Raw genomic sequence first — 8,004 nt, forward strand, 5'->3', positions numbered from 1 at the left:
CCACTCTGCTCGCCTTTTTTTCATTATTATTCCCTTGAACGCAGGCTCGTGAAAAGAAAGAAAAATATTATGTTCCGTGTGTCGCTTCTGCGAGTCAGAAACCAATCTTGACAGGGGAAAAAAAGAAGGGGAAAAAAAAAAAAAAAAAAGGAAAAAAATCCAAAAGCTCCCAACTGCAGCACATGCTCATGGAAACAAGATGTGGAGCACATGAGGCTGTCCCAGGGAGAAAGTTTTCTAAAAATAACATATGCAGATTATGTACATAAAATGTCATGAAATATCAGCACATAAAAACGTGTGGTAGTTCAGGCTGTTGCAATTACAGCTAAAATGTGCCAGATGAACGACACGCAGCATTTGGTGCTGTCTGCAGCGAAAGCCAGGCACGGGGCCAGCGGCCGCGGGTGCTCAGCCCCACGGCACCGCCACGCCACGACCCACAGGTCGCCCAGCCCGCCCCAAAGCCGCCGCCGAACGCTTCCTAGCTGCCCGTTTTCATAAAACATCCATCTCTGGATTTCATTTCTGGGCCTGCTTTGCTCCTCGTTGTGTGACGGCTCTCAGCCTTGTCATCAGGAACACAGCAGGGAAGGGGGGTCCCTGGCCACGTAGCTGTGTGTACACACGAACAGGATTTGGGTCACGATTTGTCCTCATGCAATGGTGATTAGAAAGTCGTGAAACTGTGATGGGAAAGTGCCTCACACACAAGGGGAGCCCCACACACCCCTAGGGCCACCCCTTTCCCCTGGGCTTTGTGCTTGCTGTGGGACGCTCCCAACAGAGCAGTGCAAATGGAACCATGCCAGCTCTTTGGCTTCACTAAATCACATTTCTCAGGTAACGTCGCTGCTTAGGGCAGGGCAAATTTCACCTCAGAGGGCTCAGACTGGATTTTGGGCAGCACCAGGCACAGGCAGCTGCAGGGACTGGCCCCACCAGTGGCTCTGAGGCCTGCAGCGCTGTGCTGAGGGGCCCTACCTCATGCAGGGCGATACTCTGTTAGGTTGCACTTTTTAATCGCTTTTCTAGCAAATAGGGGTTTTGTCCGTCGAGTCGGCCAGAATTAAATTACTTCGCAAGAGATTTCTTTTTTTTTTTTCCCCCAAGGATACTTTTTATTTCGTGCTGCAAAACGCATGCTGCTGGCGGCTCGCGGGGAGAACAAGGCCTTTTGTATCGAAGTCCAGAAAAGCAACATGATTCATTGCTTTCTCATTATTTTGTCCTCTTGCTGGATATTGCCGGGGAAATTCCACCCCCCCACACACTCCTCTCAGCCCCCCCTTTCTTTCTTTCTTTCCAGCCCGTTTGAAAAGCAGCTGATGGAAGGAGAGGAATATTCATCTCCCCGCTTCGCTCACGTGGCCGGCAGAGCCTCGGCAAACTTCGATGGCCGGCGTCCCGGCGCCGAGCAGCCCGAAAGCTCGCGCCCTCGGCTCGCCTCGAGAGCCTTTCTGCGCCGCGGCTCGTTCCCCTGCAGTGCGGGGAAGGCTGTCTGCGGGAGTGAATTGTGTACTGCGGCAGACGGGGCTCTTTTTATTTCCATTGATTTCCGGTTAATCGCTTTTGCCCTCCCGAGCTGACGCGCCAGCTCACACACCACGCTGCACCACGGCCGCTGGGGCTGGGGGGAGGCAGTGGGATCCCCATGGGGGCCGGTGGAGGCCTGGAGGCCATGGGGAGGTTTGGGGCTGCAGGTGTCCGCTTGGGAAATGAGCCACAGCACAGTGCACGTTCATAGGGAAAACTTGTGCCAGCCCTGGTGGGTGCTGAGCAGCCTCAGTTTCTCCAGGCAGGGAAATGGGTTGATTTTTCCTCATTGCTAAAGGACAGGAAGGATAACAACAAAATCTCACATAACTCTTCCTGAGGGTCCCCTCCTCCCTCAGCACCATGGTCCTGAGCCCTCCCAAGAGCCTCCTGCCCCAAGGAAAAGCCATTTTCCTGGCATTTTCCCACCTGGGATGCTTCCCTGCTTCACCTCGCTTCACTGCACCCCCTCCTTTACAGCCTCACCACTAGTTTTAGGGAAGAATTTCTCATTTTTAAATAACATTTAAGCACCACTTGGGAGTAGGCAGAGTGTTTTTGTTTTCTTTCCCAAGGGGGTTTGGAAGGGGGGGCAGGTGCTTGGTCTGCACCCACACCCCTGTCCTGTCGTGGCGTCAGGCCCCTGCGATGCCGTCCTCCATGCCGCTGCCTCACGAAGCCAGGCCTTCTGTCTCAGCACGAGACGTGGTGAATGGCAAAATTCAGCATGACGATGTTCATGGGGAGGAGGCACACAGTCCCGCTGAGTGGAAAAGAGGAACGAGCTGAGGTGGTTGTTGTCTGACACAACGGAGGAGAAAATGGCCGGGGGCAGCGTGGGGCGGACAGCTCTCCTCCCAGCACGGACAGGATCTGCACAGGGAACGTCCCACCAGAGCAGCTGTGGAAGCTAGGCTGGAAAATGAAAGCTCTTGGAGCCAAGAGGCAGAGGAAGAAGCAGATAAAATACACTTCTGAAAAGGATTCTGAGGTGAGACTCGTGAATTTTAATGCACTCCCTCTGTGGCAGGACGCAGCCCAGCCATGGCTCAGCCAAATGCCTGTGGTGGGGCTGGGGAAGGGAAGGGAAGGGAAGGGAAGGGAAGGGAAGGGAAGGGAAGGGAAGGGAAGGGAAGGGAAGGGAAGGGAAGGGAAGGGAAGGGAAGGGAAGGGAAGGGAAGGGAAGGGAAGGGAAGGGAAGGGAAGGGAAGGGAAGGGAAGGGAAGGGAAGGGAAGGGAAGGGAAGGGAAGGGAAGGGAAGGGAAGGGAAGGGAAGGGAAGGGAAGGGAAGGGAAGGGAAGGGAAGGGAAGGGAAGGGAAGGGAAGGGAAGGGAAGGGAAGGGAAGGGAAGGGAAGGGAAGGGAAGGGAAGGGAAGGGAAGGGAAGGGAAGGGAAGGGAAGGGAGCAGTTCAGCACTGTGCTGCTATGCCCGTCTCAGAGAATTTCAACCCCTGCACGCTGAGGCAGACAGCAGAGGGACGGCTGGCCCATGACGTGGAGGTGCCTTGTCAGAAGAAACTGCTGGAGAAGGGAATGCAAAGGCTGCCAGGTCACCGTGCTGGCAGAGAGTTTTGCTGGGCTGGGCTCGGTTTGCTCACACCACGAGGGCCAGCGTGGAAGTGGGAGTCTGAACAGCGCTGGTGGGAGTGGCAGCGCAGGCCACCCCCAGCACTCCCTCAAAGTCAGCTTCTTAAAACAAACACCGCCCTGGGACAGCAGCTGCTGGAGATAACCAGCGGGTTTGGGTGCTGGAGGCGTTTGGCCTTCATGTTTTTCTCACTCCAGGCACAAAATGCGCCGTTATCTTCCATTCAGCACGCGCACCCTGCGCTGTGGTGCCGTGGGCACAATGGCTTCTGAGCGTAGCCGCAGTTTTGTTCACCTCAGAGAAAGTCATTGGTCAAATTTAATCCAAACAGGGATCAATTAGAAAAGGTTGTGACAGACAGTTAAAGTCACCAGCAACTCCTATAAATTGTGGGTAGAATTTCCTCCTTTGCTGTATACTGGTTTAATGTAGGAAATGGCTCATTTGCAAGCTAAAGGTTTAATTAGGAGAAAAAAAAAGGTCAGCAGAGATCAGATGTGAATTGCAAAGTGCCAAAGAAGTTTACTGCAGCATCATATTTATTGAGAGGCATGCTATAGATCTGCTCCCTCTCTGCCCAGAATGCTAATAGCATCCCTTTGAATTCTTAATATCAACAGAAAAATCATCGATGATACATGGGATGCTTTAAAACTATTTGGCACCCGCTTTCCCTTTATGATAATCCAAGGGCTCTGCTAAGACCCGGAGACTCCTTTACCCATCTTGTTAATTGTGGATCGCTCTTTCCAGGTCAGGTTTCCACAACGTGACACCTTTCAGCTCGCTGTTTCCTCTCCCATCCATCGCAATATGAGCTTTGCACAGGATATTTATTGCTCCTACCGATCGGGGACACAGTCACGAAAGCAGTGTAAATTGTGCCAGAAATACCAGTGTGATGAAAATTCATGGGGATTCTTCCTCATCTCACTGTATTCCGAGTGGTTCTTGGGGGCGTATGAGCCGCAGAAATAACGAGTTCTGTAAAAGCTCTCTCCAAAGCCCCAGCAGCAGCAGAAGTGTGAATGCAGGAGGGCTTGGCTGGGGGGAGGCAGCATGAGCCTCCTCCAGCCACCTTTTAGGGCAGCAGCAGGTGAGCAGAGCTGTGGCTGGCCGTGTGGAATCACACCTGGCACACCGCTGCTCCAGCAGACAGAGGAGAAGCGCCAGCGTCTCACCCTGAGACCTGAGGAGCTGCCCCCCGGCCACCACACCTTTGGGGATACTCCCACCAGTGGGGATTTATTTCGGTGCTGCAGCAACTTCCCTCCTGCTGGGGCCTTGCCAGCAGGCACAGGTGCTGTTTCCAGACCAGTCTGCGCTGCAGCTGGGGCTGGGCGGCTTCCATGCCGCGAGGCCGGGGCTGAGCGGGGCTCCAAGCGTGCGGCATCACCACCGAGCGCAATGAACACTGCAAAGGTGCAGAGACTGCGAGCAAGGTGGAGTGAAATCAAAATGGCAGCTGGACCTGGCCAGGAGAACAACGGCAATTTCTACAGTCACTTCCATTTGTTCCAGTATCACTCAACCCAAACCCAGTTTGATTTGATGCCGCGATTTTGCTTTAAGCAGCGCTGTGTGAGACAGGACAGACAGCAGAGCAGATTGCAAACCGATGTCAGTAATTTCAGCGGGCAATGCTAATTCCCAGCACCTGAGACTCAAGTCCTCCGTGCAGCGTTGATAGCACTGATTTCAATACTTTCAATAAAGGAAACTTTCTGAACAGCAGGCTGAGGACGGAGAAGGCTCTTCACTCTTGCAGAGAGTCAGGAACACAGCAATTATCAGCTGGCAGTTCCAGCCGCCTGGTAAAGTATGAAGAGTAAAATAAACACGTTGTGGCTCTAAGCTGAGAACAGAAGAGCTGTAATTGTTTTGAAGTTTGACTACTGCCCCATCTCACCGCACGGGGGGAATGACGCAGACCTTGGCACATCTCGCTTACAACAAAGGCGCATGGTGCTCCGTGATTCCAGCACGCGTAAGATTCAGGTGTGATCCATGTAAAGCATCAACCATTTCCCCTCGATCCCACCCAAAAGCAGCACTACCTTGTGCGAACCCCACTGCTGTTCCAGAGCTGGCTTCTGTGAACGTCTGAAGAGGTGCAAGAGCCTCCCTCATCTTTGCTGGGTGCGCAGAGGCAATTCGGCAGCTCCGACAGCCACATCGTGCCTGGTATCATCCAAGCTGACTCGATAGAGATGTCAGGTTTGAAAAGATAGCAGAAGTCTGCCTTGGAATTTAATTGGCTTACACTTCTCTATATCCTATTTTAAAAGTAAGGCCTTTAAAATGTGATTTGGATGAGAAACTTGTGCAGGGCTTTACCCTGGGCAGTCTCACAGACCTCTCAGCAACAAAAACAGAACGGCTCTTAATACGAGCTGCATATACGGTTGGATTTATGGACTATTCATTATTTTAATAGCACTTATTGACTTAGGGTCAAATATCTTTTTCCAACATTTTTTTTATTTAAGGAAAGAGCCCGTATGTCACAATCTCATGCCTCATCTAATTGGATAAGTGTTTCCTTTGTCCTTGAAACCGAAAAGTAGAATGCGTATCCAGGAGCTACAGAATGAAAAAGCATCTGCCTTTGGTATTTGGCATGCCTCAATTAAAAAACCCGCTGCCTGTGCTATAATTTTTTGAATTCTGACCAGCGCACTTCTGCTCAGATTCAAACAGACAGTTCTGAAGGTCAAGCTTGGGGTATTTAAAACCAAATCCTTTGGAACAATGCTTAGAACATTAATGTTTTACATACAACAGAAAAGAGGCCCGGAACTAGCAGAGCTAAGCTCGTGGTCATGCTGAAATCCAGGGACCGATTCACATGCTCGCTCGTCTTGGAGCGTTTCTGCAGGCTCCTGCTGGACTGCAGTTTAAGTCCGTCTGCACGACGTGGCTCCCCTCCCTCCCATTCCCACGAAGCCAGTGCTCAATATGCACCAAACACTTCCATCTTTAAAAAATAATTGAAAAGGTGCACCCTGAAGTTCACTGGATCGATCCCTCTGAATTATTTTATTTAGAAGACACTTCATTGTGTCAAAGATTTAATGGAGAGGTTACGATGCCCAGCCTTTGGAATGTCAATGCATTAAACTGGAGCCTTGCAGGGAATGTTAAAATCCCCGTAACGTATGCCCAAGCAAAACTGTCAGATTTTTGAAATATGAAAATTCTTACGCGGTTTAGATAAGACCCAGACTGCTGAGGAAAAGGAATATAGCGGCCAGAATCCTTCTGTGTGTGTCTTACAAGAACAGGGGTGAAATTGAGCAGCCTCTCTCCGGACTCCTTTGCCTTTCCCTTACATCCCTTCGAGTGCTCACTTCCCCGCCTGTGCCTTCGGAAACGCATGCGTTTTTACACCAGCACTACTTCCCGGCATACGTGATTAAATACCTTCCCCTGTTATTTATTGCCTATTAAACACCGTATCTTCGGCATGTACCTTCACCAGACAAAGATCTTCGCTATCAAATGCAGACCTCAGCATGTCTTAGGCCAGAGCAGTTTACTGCAATGGTCTCTGCGTGGGGCTGCAGCTGAGAGCACTGAGAAAGCTCCAGCACTGCAGAGCAGGGCTAGCTGCTTAGTAAGCGGCACCGCCGGTGTCTGAGAATTACCCGGCTTTGCCACATTTTACATTTCTTGGTACATGTGATAAGGCCGTAATACAGAAGATGTCCAACGGATTTTTATTTCTCTCCTTGGGGAACGTCTCTCTTCGGTGCTGCCGGAACGACTGCGATCCTCCAAAGTACTTCGAGGCTGTAAAGTTTCAAGTGAAACGGAAGGGCGGGGGAAGGAATGACAAGTCCTTTTTACTGAAATTCTCTCCCCAAATGGATTTGGCAGAGCCCAGCTCTGCTGATCTTAAAGCAAGGTTTATCATTTGTGCAGGCTGCTGCCTGAAGGGGGAACAGATCTTTGAAGTTCCTGAATGATGGAAGGGGTCTTCCCCCGCTCTCGCTCACACACATTTTTAAAGGGCGGAGACTGGGAGATGCTCAACTGCCCTGAGTCAGGAAATTACACGACAAATTAAACAATTATGTGTTTTAGTGCCGAGCGTCTATTTCGACACTCGGCACCAAACATGCATTTAACATGAGTTCCACGGGCATCGACAGCTCCCCATTACCTGTAGCTCTGCGTTGCGTGGCTTTCCTGCATGTTGGGAGCCCCCCCACCACAGCATCTACACCTTGGAGAGATTTCTTTATCATTTATTACACAAGGCACTGCCTGGACACTGTTGGAGTGACAAGGACTATTTCCTTAATTACTGTACATTGATAATAGCATTTACTCTGGCAGCTCCAGTGCTATTCAATCAAGCAAGATTCAATACAAAAAAGCTGATTTGCCAAAAAAGAGATTAGCATAAGTGCCTACAGTCACATTCTATTTTTGAAGGTAAAGCTACTGTGTCTGTGAGCTTGCTTGTGGGAACTTTATAAAGAGAGATTAATCTAGTTTATCTCCTTCAAAAGATATTTGGGGAAATGACAGAGTCAGTGTTTAGGTTCACGATAACGTTTTTTTATAAACATGTAAAATAAAGAGCTGCACAGAAAGTGCTTATCAGGAGCAGGAAGGTGTATTTTTTTCTCTAAGGCGAACGTAGATATTTGTTGTGAAAAATTCCGTGTTCCCCGGTTTGCCGTTGCTGTTCTTTGTCATTTGATCAAGTGGTGACTGTAGCTGTTGCACTTTAAAATTAAATGCTATTATTTATGGTAGAACTTGTGCTAGTTAAAAATGCAGACCTCAGCACTATGTACGTTTGTAAGCAGAAGGTTAAGCAGGACATTTTAAATGGTAAAGCAAAGGGCTTAATCAAGGCTGAAGAGCAA

Source organism: Anas platyrhynchos, chromosome 8, assembly GCF_047663525.1.
Source record: "Anas platyrhynchos isolate ZD024472 breed Pekin duck chromosome 8, IASCAAS_PekinDuck_T2T, whole genome shotgun sequence".
Taxonomy (NCBI): Eukaryota; Metazoa; Chordata; class Aves; order Anseriformes; family Anatidae; genus Anas; species Anas platyrhynchos.